The following is a 13,105-nucleotide window of genomic DNA, read 5'->3' as shown; positions in this document are numbered from 1 at the left end:
TCGGCCCCCTTGAACTTTGCGACCTTTTGCCACATTTCAGGCTTCAAACATAAAGATATAAAACTGTATTTTTTTGTGAAGAATCAACAACAAGTGGGACACAATCATGAAGTGGAACGACATTTATTGGATATTTCAAACTTTTTTAACAAATCAAAAACTGAAAAATTGGGCATGCAAAATTATTCAGCCCCCTTAAGTTAATACTTTGTAGCGCCACCTTTTGCTGCGATTACAGCTGTAAGTCGCTTGGGGTATGTCTCTATCAGTTTTGCACATCGAGAGACTGAAATTTTTTCCCATTCCTCCTTGCAAAACAGCTCGAGCTCAGTGAGGTTGGATGGAGAGCATTTGTGAACAGCAGTTTTCAGTTCTTTCCACAGATTCTCGATTGGATTAAGGTCTGGACTTTGACTTGGCCATTCTAACACCTGGATATGTTTATTTTTTAACCATTCCATTGTAGATTTTGCTTTATGTTTTGGATCATTGTCTTGTTGGAAGACAAATCTCCGTCCCAGTCTCAGGTCTTTTGCAGACTCCATCAGGTTTTCTTCCAGAATAGTCCTGTATTTGGCTCCATCCATCTTCCCATCAATTTTAACCATCTTCCCTGTCCCTGCTGAAGAAAAGCAGGCCCAAACCATGATGCTGCCACCACCATGTTTGACAGTGGGGATGGTGTGTTCAGCTGTGTTGCTTTTACGCCAAACATAACGTTTTGCATTGTTGCCAAAAAGTTCAATTTTGGTTTCATCTGACCAGAGCACCTTCTTCCACATGTTTGGTGTGTCTCCCAGGTGGCTTGTGGCAAACTTTAAATGACACTTTTTATGGATATCTTTAAGAAATGTCTTTCTTCTTGGCACTCTTCCATAAAGGCCAGATTTGTGCAATATACGACTGATTGTTGTCCTATGGACAGAGTCTCCCACCTCAGCTGTAGATCTCTGCAGTTCATCCAGAGTGATCATGGGCCTCTTGGCTGCATCTCTGATCAGTCTTCTCCTTGTATGAGCTGAAAGTTTAGAGGGACGGCCAGGTCTTGGTAGATTTGCAGTGGTCTGATACTCCTTCCATTTCAATATTATCGCTTGCACAGTGCTCCTTGGGATGTTTAAAGCTTGGGAAATCTTTTTGTATCCAAATCCGGCTTTAAACTTCTTCACAACAGTATCTCGGACCTGCCTGGTGTGTTCCTTGTTCTTCATGATGCTCTCTGCGCTTTTAACGGACCTCTGAGACTATCACAGTGCAGGTGCATTTATACGGAGACTTGATTACACACAGGTGGATTGTATTTATCATCATTAGTCATTTAGGTCAACATTGGATCATTCAGAGATCCTCACTGAACTTCTGGAGAGAGTTTGCTGCACTGAAAGTAAAGGGGCTGAATAATTTTGCACGCCCAATTTTTCAGTTTTTGATTTGTTAAAAAAGTTTGAAATATCCAATAAATGTCGTTCCACTTCATGATTGTGTCCCACTTGTGGTTGATTCTTCACAAAAAAATACAGTTTTATATCTTTATGTTTGAAGCCTGAAATGTGGCAAAAGGTCCCAAAGTTCAAGGGGGCCGAATACTTTCGCAAGGCACTGTATGTGTAAGTGGGTGCTGTTTTTCTTCTTTTTTTCTGTGTGCTTTGTCTCTGTTGTTGTATCTCTTATATGGGTGAAAATTGTGAAATTCCAATAAAAATACTGTTAAAATTATTTTTTTTTTAAGTTCATTTGTGGAATTTCTCTCCTTCTTAATGCGTTTGAGCCAATCAGTTGTGTTGTGACAAGGTAGAGGTGGTATACAGAAGATAGCCCTATTTGGTAAAAGACCAAGTTCATATTATGGCAAGAAAAGCTCAAAAAGGCAAAGAGAAACGACAGTCCACCATTACTTTAAAGACATGAAGGTCAGTCAATACGGAATTTTTCAAAAACTTTGAAAGTTTCTTCAAGTGCAGTCGCAAAAACCATCAAGCGCTATGATGAAACTGGCTCTCATGAGGACCACCACAGGAAAGGAAGACAGAGTTACCTCTGCTGCAGAATTTAAGTTCATTGGAGTTAGCAGCCTCAGAAATTGCAGCCCAAATAAATGTTTCATGGAGATCAAGTAACAGACACATCTCAACATCAACTGTTCAGAGGAGACTGTGAGTCAGGCCTTCATGGTCGAAATGCTGCAAATAAACCACTACTAAAAGGACACCAATAATAAGAAGAGACTTGCTTAGGCCAAGAAACATGAGCAATGGACATTAGACTAGTGGAAATTTGTCCTTTGGTCTGGAGTCCAAATTGGAGCTTTTTGGTTCCAAACGCTGTGTCTTTGTGAAACGCGGTGTGGGTGAATGGATCATCTCCGCATGTGTATTTCCCACCGTAAAGCATGGAGGAAGAGGTGTTATGGTGTGGGGGTGCTTTGCTGGTAACACTGTCTGTGATTTATTTAGAATTCAAGGCACACTTAACCAGCATGGCTACCACAGCATTCCCAAGAAGGGGGGTGATGGAGTGCTGCATCAGATGACCTGGCCTCCATAATCCCCTGACCTCAACCAAATTGGTTTGGGATGAGTCGGAACGCAGAGTGAAGGAAAAGCAGCCAACAAGTGCTCAACATGTGGGAACTTCCAAGACTGTAGGAAAAGTATTCCAGGTGAAGCTGGTTGAGACAATGCCAAGAGTTTTAGTTACTACACCATTTCAAATGTGTTATTTCATAGTTTTGATGTCTTCACTATTATTCTACAATGTAGAAAATGGTAAAAATAAAGAAAAATCCTTGAATGAGTAGGTGTTCTAAAACTTTTGACCGGTACTATACATTACGAACATTTTATTTATGGTTTACAGGATATCCATCAAAAAGCAACTACACTACATGACAAACAGAATGTGGACACGTGCTCGTCGAACATCTCATTCCAAAATCAAGGGCTCCCTTTGCTGCTATAAGATCCTCCTCTCTTCTGGGAAGGCTTTCCACTAGATGTTGGAGCACTGCTGCAGGAACATGCTTCCATTCAGCCACAAGAGCATTAATGAGGTAAGGCACTGATGTTGGGCGATTAGTCCTGTCTGGCAGTCGGCATTCCAAATAATCCCAAAAGTGTTTGATGGTGTGGAGGTCACGGCTCTGTGCAGGCCAGTCAAGTTCTTCCACATCAATCTCAACAAACCATTTCTGTATGGATCTCACTTTGTGCACGGGGGCATTGTCATGCTGAAAATGGAAAGGGCCTTCCCCAAACTGTTGCCACAAAGTCAGAAGCACAGAATCACCTAGGATTTCATTGTATGCTGTAGCGTTAAGATTTCCCTTCACTGGAACATAGGGACTTGTCTGGGAACAGCCCCAGACCATTATTCTTTGTTCACCTAACTTTACAGTTGGCTTCATGCATTCGGGCAGGTAGCGTTCTCCTGACATCCTCCAAACCTAGATATATCTAGATGGTGAAGCACTCCTGAGAACGCGTTTCCACTGTTCCAGTGCTCCAGAGTCCAATGGCGGCGAGCTTTACACCACTCCAGCCAACGCTTGACATTGCGCATGATGATCTTAGGCTTGTGTGCGGCTGCTTGGCCATGGAAACCCTTTTCATTGAAGCTCGCTTGGAGGGTTGTTAACACAGTGTCCAAAGAAGGGCCAGAAGTATACAAAATGGTGTCGTCTGCATAGAGGTGGATCAGAGACTCACCAGCAGCAAGAGCGACATCATTGATGTATACAGAGAAGAGAGTCTGTCCAAGAATTGAACCCTGTGGCACCCACATAGAGACTGCCAGAGGCCCGGACAACAGACCCTCCAATTTGACACACTGAACTCTATCAGAGAAGTAGTTGGTGAGCCAGGCGAGGCATTTGAGAAACCAAGGCAGTCGAGGCTGCAGATGAGGATGTGGTGATTGACAGAGTCGAAAGCCTTGGCCAGGTCAATGAATACGGCGGCACAGTATTGTTTCTTATCGAAGACGGTTAAGATATTGTTTAGGACCTTGAGCGTGGCTGAGGTGCACCCATGACCAGCTCTGAAACCAGATTGCATAGCGGAGAAGGTATGGTGGGATTCGAAATGATCGGTAATCTGTTTGTTGACTTGGCTTTCGAAGACCTTAGAAAGGCAGGGTAGGATAGATATAGGTCTGTAGCAGTTTGGGTCAAGAGTGTGTCCCCCTTTGAAGAGGGGGATGACCGTAGCTGCTTTCCAATCTTTGGGAATCTCAGACGACACGAAAGAGAGGTTGAACAGGCTAGTAATTGGGGTGGCAACAATTTCGGCAGATACTTTTAGAAAGAAAGGGCCCAGATTGTCTAGCCCGGCTGATTTGTAGGGGTCCAGATTTTGCAGCTCTTTCAGAACATCAGCTGACTGGATTTGGGAGAAGGAGAAATGGGGAATGCTTGGGCGAGTTGCTGTGGGGTTGCAGTGCTGTTGACCGGGGTAGGGGTAGCCAGGTGGAAAGCATGGCCAGCCGTAGAAAAATGCTTATTGAAGTTCTCGATTATAGTGGATTTATCAGTGGTGACAGTGTTTCCTATCTTCAGTGCAGTGGGCAGCTGGGAGGAGGTGTTCTTATTCCCCATGGACTTTACAGTGTCCCAGAACTTTTTTGAGTTTGTGTTGCAGGAAGCAAATTTCTGCTTGAAGAAGCTAGCCTTGGCTTTTCTAACTGCCTGTGTATATTGGTTTCTAGCTTCCCTGAAAAGTTGCATATCACGGGGGCTGTTCGATGCTAATGCAGAACACCATAGGATGTTTTTGTGTTGGTTAAGGGCAGTCAGGTCTGGAGAGAACCAAGGGCTATATCTGTTCCTGGTTCTACATTTCTTGAATGGGGCATACTTATTTAAGATGGTGAGGAAGGCATTTAAAAAAAATAACCAGGCATCCTCTACTGATGAGATCAATATCCTTCCAGGATACCCCGCCCATGTCGATTAGAAAGGCCTGCTCGCTGAAGTGTTTCAGGGAGCGTTTGACAGTGATGAGTGGAGGTCGTTTGACCGCTGACCCATTACGGATGCAGGCAATGAGGCAGTGATCGCTGAGATCTTGGTTGAAAACAGCAGAGGTGTATTTAGAGGGCAAGTTGGTTAGGATGATATCTATGAGGGTGCCCGTGTTTACGGCTTTGGGGTGGTACCTGGTAGGTTTATTGATAATTTGTGTGAGATTGAGGGCATCAAGCTTAGTTTGTACGATGGCTGGGGTGTTAAGCATGTTCCAGTTTAGGTCGTCTAGCAGCACGAGCTCTGAAGATAGATGGGGGGGCAATCAGTTCACATATGGTGTCCAGAGCACAGCTGGGGGCAGAGGGTGGTCTATAGCAGGCGGCAACAGTGAGAGACTTGTTTTTATAGAGGTGGATTTTTAAAAGTAGAAGTTCAAATTGTTTGGGTACAGACCTGAATAGTAGGACAGAACTCTGCAGGCTATCTTTGCAGTAGATTGCAACACCGCCCCCTTTGGCCGTTCTATCTTGTCTGAAAATGTTGTAGTTGGGGATGAAAATTTCAGAATTTTTGGTGGTCTTCCTAAGCCAGGATTCAGACATGGCTAGAACATCCGGGTTGGCAGAGTGTGCTAAAGAAGTGAATAAAACAAACTTAGGGAGGAGGCTTCTAATGTTAACATGCATGAAACCAAGATTATTACGGTTACAGAAGTCATCAAAAGAGAGCCCCTGGGGAATAGGAGTTGAGCTAGGCGCTGCAGGGCCTGGATTCACATCTACCTCACCAAAGGAACAGAGGAGGAGTAGGATAAGGGTACGGCTAATAGCTATGAGAATTGGTTGTCTAGAACATCTGGAACAGAGAGTAAAAGGAGGTTTCTGGGGGCGATAAAATAGCTTCAAGGTATACAGACAAAGGTATGGTAGGATGTGAATACATTTGAGGTAAACCTAGGTATTGAGTGATGATGAGAGATATTGTCTCTAGAAACATCATTGAAACCAGGTGATGTCATCGCATGTGTGGGTGGTGGAACTGAAAGGTTGGATAAGGTATAGTGAGCAGGGCTAGAAGCTCTACAGTGAAATAGGCCAATAAACACTAACCAGAACAGCAATGGACAAGGCATACTGACATTAAGTTGAGGCATGTTTAGTCGAGTGATCATAAGGGTCCAGTGAGTAGTGAGGTTGGTTGGGGTCACGCGATTCAGACAGCTAGCCGGGCCATCGGTAGCAAGCTAGCATAGGATGGAGGTCTGTTTTTAGCCACCTCGTGCGTTTCCGTCGGTAGATTAGTGGGGTTCCGTGTGGTAGAGGGGATTAATCCAATTGGCAAAATAGATATAACGACCCAAGAAAAATTGTCTGAATAGACCTATTCAGATAGCAGCCGATAAGACAGCTAACGATTAGCGGGCCGCAGATGGGCGTTCAGGTAACGTCGCGACCGAGGGGCCAGTTGGATAACTCCCTCAGGCAGATAATGTCGGTAGTCCAGTCATGAAGGCCCGGTGGGGCTCCGCATCGGCAGTAAAACGGTTCCGGATAGGTGATTGTAGCCCATGAGTGGCTGATGGAACTCTTCAACTGGCTAGCTCCGGAATAATTTATGTTTGCTCCGGGATCGACGTAAGCCAATAGTCACATGGATAGCAGCTAGCTAGCTGCGAGATTCAGGTGTAAATGTCCAGAGCTTGCGGTTGAAATCCGGGGATATGGAGAGAAAAATAGGTCCGGTATATTCTGGTCTGAGTTGCGTTGTACAAAACTGGCGATAGATTTGAGCTAAAGGATAGCTGATGACCACAAACCGTGGTTAGCTGAATACTAAAGTTAGCCACTAAACTGGCTAGCTTCTGGATAGCTTCTGGCAAGCTTCTGGTTAGCTTCTGGCAAGCTTCTGGCAAGCTTCTGGTTAGCTTCTGGTTAGCTTCTGGTTAGCTTCTATTGTGGATTTCAGATTTGAGGTAAATAAATATATATTTTTTTTTAAATTGGTGAGGCGGGTTGCAGGAGAGTGTTTTGAAGTTGAGTTTTTGGGAAAAAATATATATAAAAAGATAGCTATGAGAATTGGTTGTCTAGAACATCTGGAACAGAGAGTAAAAGGAGGTTTCTGGGGGCGATAAATAAAGGTGTAAATATATATACGGGACACGACAAGACGAGGACGTCTAACTGCTATGCCATCTTGGGAAACAGTGAGCTTCTGTGAGCTTGTGTGGCCTACCACTTTGCGGCTGAGCCGTTGTTGCTCCTAGACGTTCCCACTTCACAATAACAGCACTTACAGTTGACCGGGGCAGCTCTAGCAGGGCAGAAATTTGACGAACTGACTTGTTGGAAAGGTGGCATCCTATGATGGTCCCGCGTTGAATGTCACTGAGCTCTTCAGTAAGGCCATTCTTCAGCCAATGGTTGTCTATGGAGATTGCATGGCGGTGCATAAAATTGTATACACCTGTCAGCAATGGGTGTGGCTGAAATAGCAGTGGTGTCGACATACTTTTGTATATATAGTGTACAGTGGAAAGAAAAAGTATGTGAACCCTTTGGAAATACCTGAATTTCTACATAAATTGGTCATAAAATTTTATCTGATCTTCATTTTATCTCCAATTGCCAAAATTATTATAGCCTTATTAGCATTCAACTGTCTATACATAAATAAATTAAATAATTCACAATAGGCTACTAAAGCATGATTTGGACACAGCGGATCATTAGCTTCCTCTAAGGTGTGGATTGTTTTTAATTGCATCGCCTACAGTTGGATGGAAAGGCAGCACGCACAATTTGGGAAGCGTGCATGGCAAATGCCAAATAGATGACTGTAGAGTAGCGACTTTCAGTGAAAAGTAGGCATATCGCATTATTTAAAAATGTAATCACAGGAAAATATAGTTTGGAAAGCAAATGGCTATTGCTGTAAAGAGAAGTCAATGAAAATACTAATCTGTATTTTAGTAAGCAAAATTCTAAACTTAATTGAGCAAAAAACATTTTATTGGCACCAACAGAGAGCATCGGTGAGTGCTCACTGCGCATATTCACTATTTAGGCTTTCATTGATGGGTCAGTGCCACTTAAAAGTTTGTTTTTGGATAATAATTTCCTCCTCCAGTTTAGATGGACGTAATATTATATTTGTGTCTCCCCTTATCGTAGTCTTATCATGGTTAACATCGTTTTTATTGATCTGTTTGTCAGTGTCAGCGGAGCAGGCTACTCTGTAATTTGTCATATTAAAAAAGATTATGACTGGAGAGATGAGCAGAAAGTGAAGTAGAATTGCATGAAATGTGTTTCTCCCATGCAAAGAAAACGTATCTGATATAGCTCAGGCCTCTACGGCAATACGCGCTCAGCCATGCATTGAACAGTCTTTTTTGCGAAACAGTGATTGAATTATATTATTAGTCTAAGTTATGACTATACAATCTACTCATCAAAATACGAATATTATCGTATAAAAGTCTACAAATGCAATGATGCATGGAATTCTTTATTACAAAAGGTGAATTTATGGTGAAAATGTGCTTCGCCAAACTTGAAACTGACTTGAAACTTACTCGTCTTGTTGGCTGAGGAAAAGTAAAATCGACAGTTATACTAACATCTTCAAAGTGCGCGGTAAGGACACACGTCATTGCATTCTCGATGTGCATGTTCTGTTAAGATTACAGGCAAATCCTTACAGCACTGGTTTTAGTCACACAATTTAATTTAGCTAGCTAGGTAATGTCAACTACTTATGTCATCATTAATGCAAGCACATGGCCTGAATGATCGATCTGTGCCAACTTTCTTGCTTTTTGCAGATTGCATATTTTAGAAAACTAAATAAACCCACTAGCTAACATAATAGGCTCAGACAGTAAGTGTTCTTTATCACTTTGGCGCCAGTACACTGTCAGCACATAAGTAGCACAGACTGCTTGCTAGCTAGCTAACGTTAAGTAAATGAGAATGTCATGAGGTCAGGGTTGCTTGCTTGGTGAAGTGTACTTTTGATTATTTACTTATTTGAATAGGCTGGCTGTGGCAAACCAGTCACAGTCAAACCACCATGACCACTCTCTTACGTTGTGACATAGGGCTTAATAATTATGTTCAATGAACAGCTCGTAGAGCGCCCTCTTCAGGCAACCATTGAATTTATTTTTTTAATGGCTGCAAATGAGCAGACGGATTTGTTTATTCTATGTTTAAGTAACGGATGTGAAGCGCTAGCTTAGTTAGCGGTGGTGCGCGCTAAATAGTGTTTCAATCGGTGACGTCACTTGCTCTGAGACCTTGAAGTAGTGGTTCCACCTTGCTCTGCAAGGGACGCGGCTTTTGTGGAGCGATGGGTAACGATGCTTCTTGGGTGACTGTTGTTGATGTGTGCAGAGGGTCCCGGGTATGGGCGAGGGGACGGTTTAAAGTTATACTGTTACATATATAATACTGCTACAAATATTTATGTGAAAGGCTAATAGCGGCTGATAATATCGGTCAACCGATTTATAGGCTCTATCCTAAATATGATTAGGCTATAGTTTACTACATTGCATAGAAATAAATATTTATCACCCATATTTGTCTCCATCTGAAAATCGGCCAGCTCCTAAGAGGGATGGGTTCGGGACCAGTTCTTGCGGGAGCAGGGGGGTGGGCTGGTGCGGTATGAAATGCTGCTGGTGCGGGCGGGAGCTGAATTAAGAAATCAGTCCCATGTAGATCTCTATTTACATGGTCTAGTTTTTCTTTCTTCTTATGAAACCCAGAACAAAAAGCACTGTAGGGAAGGAGAGGGAAGTATTTTGATGTTATCGTTTGAAATGTAAATATCTGGCTTGAAGCGTAGCCCGGGGGGACTCAGTGCTCTCAAAGGGATGTTAAACTCGTTCAAGCATTTCCCTGGAGTCAGGTTTGTGCTGTAATGGAGATTCAGAGAAGCGGTGGGATCCTCAACCGATTCCCTGCCCAATACTGCAGAACAAGCTGTTGAATGGATTTAAGGAATGAATGAATACAGTAGGCTGTCTAGAATGCAAATAGACCACAGGTGACCAACATAAATTTTCGTCATACTAATTGGGTATCAAAGCTGCTGCTGTATGAGCCAAAGTGAGAGAGCTGCCCGGAAGGCACCTCCAGACCTGTCTGCATGAAATCACAGATAGTTCCCACCACCATCATCATCTCAGAGTTTCTCAGTCTTAAGGTTTTAAATGTAAAAACATTTTTTTTTGCTTTAGGATGTCAACATTTTCCTTGCAGCAAGTTAGGTGACAGTTAAGATTATGCACACACACCCTTACTCATTACCCAATAGGCACAGAAAGAAAAAAAATCTGCAGAAAAGAGGAACTAACCAGTGCTTGTACAGACATTCTTGCATGAAGATGTAGATATTGTAAGACTACTCAGAGGGTTAGTCAGCGATGTGAAAGCTGATAATCATCAACTATGACTCAGGAGCGAGGTTGCTGGGAGAAACTTCTCCACCCAACCAGACACCACACAGAAACAGAGAGAGTCATGTCTCACGCACAACACAGCATCCACATTTTAACGTTATAGACGGCAGCTTCCTCTGGGTCTGCAGCATGTGTGTGTGTACGCCCACCAGCCAGAAACATATTCACCTCAAACCAGAAATAACCACAGAGTGAAGTCTGAACCACCAACAAGGGGAAAGGGAGCAGAGACCTGACTGTTGGCATGCCTCCCCTACTGAAGAGCAGCCTAGTATAATTAACATTCACTGCCACATTTCAGCAGGGCCTGACTTTCAAACCCCCAGCTGTCAGCCCAAATACACTGGTCTCAGTATCCCTGGCCAACACAGCATCTGCATCCTCCTTTCTGAGTAACTTCACCAAGGAGTGGAGCCGAGACCAGGTTTTGTTGACTCTAGCTCCGACTACATCGACTCACATAAGGTCAATATTTTTTTAAAGAAATAATAACAATAATAATATATAAGGAAACGCCCACCTTGTACCTATGCTTGTCCTCTGTAGTTGTGTGAAACTTCCTTTACAATGAAGTGGAGTTTAGTACAATACCCCCTCATCAACATAGGCGATAGAACAAGCGATAGAACATTGGGATGGCAGGTAGCCTAGTTTAAAAGGTTGCTAGATCGAATCCCCGAGCTGACAAAGTACAAATCTGTCGTTCTGTAGCCTGAATAAGGCAGTTAACCCACTGTTCCTAGGCCGTCGTTGTAAATAAGAACTTGTTCTTAACTGACTTGCCTGGTTAAATAAATTGTGAATTTCAATGAAAACCATCAACACTAGGCTAGGCAAGCAGGCATCGAAATAAAAGTAGCTCTGGGTGAGAACACAAACATGTATGGATATTTGGCCAACTGAACTGGTGTTTTCAGTAAGGTCCGCTTCTCAGTTTTCTAGTTAACAATTATATAAATTGATGAACCTGTAGAACCAGTTCAGTGTCCTCAAACTTACCTAGCCGCAGTTCAGCCTAGTGCGTGGTTATTACTGGTTAATAACGTTATAGCAGCTAACGTTAGCTAGCTAGCATAACAAGCTTCCTCAATCGTCCTAGCAACCTAATCTCATGAGAAGTCAATAACAAGTGTCAACAAGAAAACATTTGTCAGATGAATTACAAAAATTTACTTGTGTGAATTGAACAGAAAAATATTTGTTTTAGACGCAATCTCGGCATCAGTCCGTAGCTAGCTAACGTTAATTAGCTGCCAGTGACAGACTCCCCGGTAGTCAAACCTTACCGTTCTGTTGGACATCCGTTGCCCAACACAGTACAGTGAGGAGTTAGTCCGACTTCAATGCAGTTTCCGATTGAAAACACTGAAATGTTGTATATATTCTGAAACAACAAGTTATTTTTTTTGTTATTTCGACTTTGCGAGAACAGAAACACTGCTCACTGTCTTGTCTCTTTGCGCTGTTCTTCCTGACTGACCACAGGTAGCTGTCACGGCTTTATTGCTTATCGCTGCATCATCGGTGACTAGCTAGCTACATGTACGGGAAGTGATATCTGAACCAAAAAAGTATTACATGATCTTTCATGTTAAATAGACCACGTTTCATTTAACTAGGTCTTATATCACTAGAAACACATTTGTTGGCTACTGAACTGTTGGGCGAAAATGGCGTTACCATAGTTTCTAAACTCAGAGACGCAACATCGCGAGACTTTGGGAACGCTTGCGAAACAGACCAAACAGCCCAGGCCGGGGTTCGAGAAGTCAATAAGAGAAGTTTAAAAAAAATCTTCCTTAGTTGTTAATCTTCTAAAAATATAAAAGGCACAACCTAAATTCGAGCCAATGTATTAAGTAGTTAAAAATATTAGTCCAACCTCGTGAAAGTGATAAACTGACAGGTTCTCCTTTTCGTCAAAACAGCTTTATATTGAAGGAGTGCCTTTGATTCAACTGCCCACACATGCGCAGTTCGACGCTAGACGACAGTAGACCCGGTGACGTTTCTACGCATGAGTTTAGCTAGCCAACGTCGCCTACAAGCGTGAACGGGGATTTCTTTTGGAGAAGCAGTTTTAGCCTATCTTCACACTGTACTGTCTTTAGCGTCACAGTCCTCGCGCCCCAACTCCCCTTCATTTATCATGATGTCATCCAGTTCAGATTAAACTGGCAGTGACACTGACATTTATTGTGATAGCAAACTCAAGAGATTTTAGATGGTTTCTATACCGTCTCTGGCTAGCATCACCGATTATATCACGTGAGGGATTTCATTTACTTCAGGCCAGGTTTATTTAGAGTAATACAGTATTTCCATCAATTTGAATGAAAGATTGTATGCACAAAAGTGCTGTCATTCAATCAAAACCAGAATATAAAACTGGGTGGCAGGAAGCCTACTGGTTGCTAGTTCGAATCACTGAGCTGACTAGGTGAAAAATCTGAGGATATGCCCTTGTGCATGGCACTTTACCCTAATTGTGCCAATGTCACCATCAATAATGTCTGAGCCCTGGGTGTGACGCCACTCTCTGAGGGTGTCTCAGGGGGAGAGGGATATGCAAAAAATAAATAAAAACGTTTACATTTCACACCACACACATACACTTGTACAAGTTACACACTTGCACATATGTGAAACAGGACAAATATAAGCACCCCCCTATT

General features: G+C 42.8%; 1 protein-coding gene across 8 annotated transcripts in view; it reads right to left on the bottom strand.

Annotated features, from left to right (window-relative positions):
- The window catches only part of LOC110497818 (kinesin light chain 1), a 41,372-nt gene extending 29,032 nt beyond the window's left edge, over window positions 1-12,340 (bottom strand). Inside the window, exon 1 of one of the 8 annotated variants that reach the window (XR_005037717.1) lies at window positions 11,717-12,340. The gene's annotated coding sequence lies outside the window, so the exon portion shown is untranslated. The remainder of the gene's footprint in view (window positions 1-11,716) is intronic. The other 7 variants (XR_005037715.1, XR_005037714.1, XR_005037716.1 and 4 more) reach the window with 7 other exon arrangements.
- Between the last annotated feature and the right edge of the window lie 765 nt (window positions 12,341-13,105).

Source organism: Oncorhynchus mykiss, chromosome 19, assembly GCF_013265735.2.
Source record: "Oncorhynchus mykiss isolate Arlee chromosome 19, USDA_OmykA_1.1, whole genome shotgun sequence".
Lineage (NCBI taxonomy): Eukaryota > Metazoa > Chordata > Actinopteri > Salmoniformes > Salmonidae > Oncorhynchus > Oncorhynchus mykiss.
This window is presented reverse-complemented; position numbering and strand designations above follow the sequence as displayed.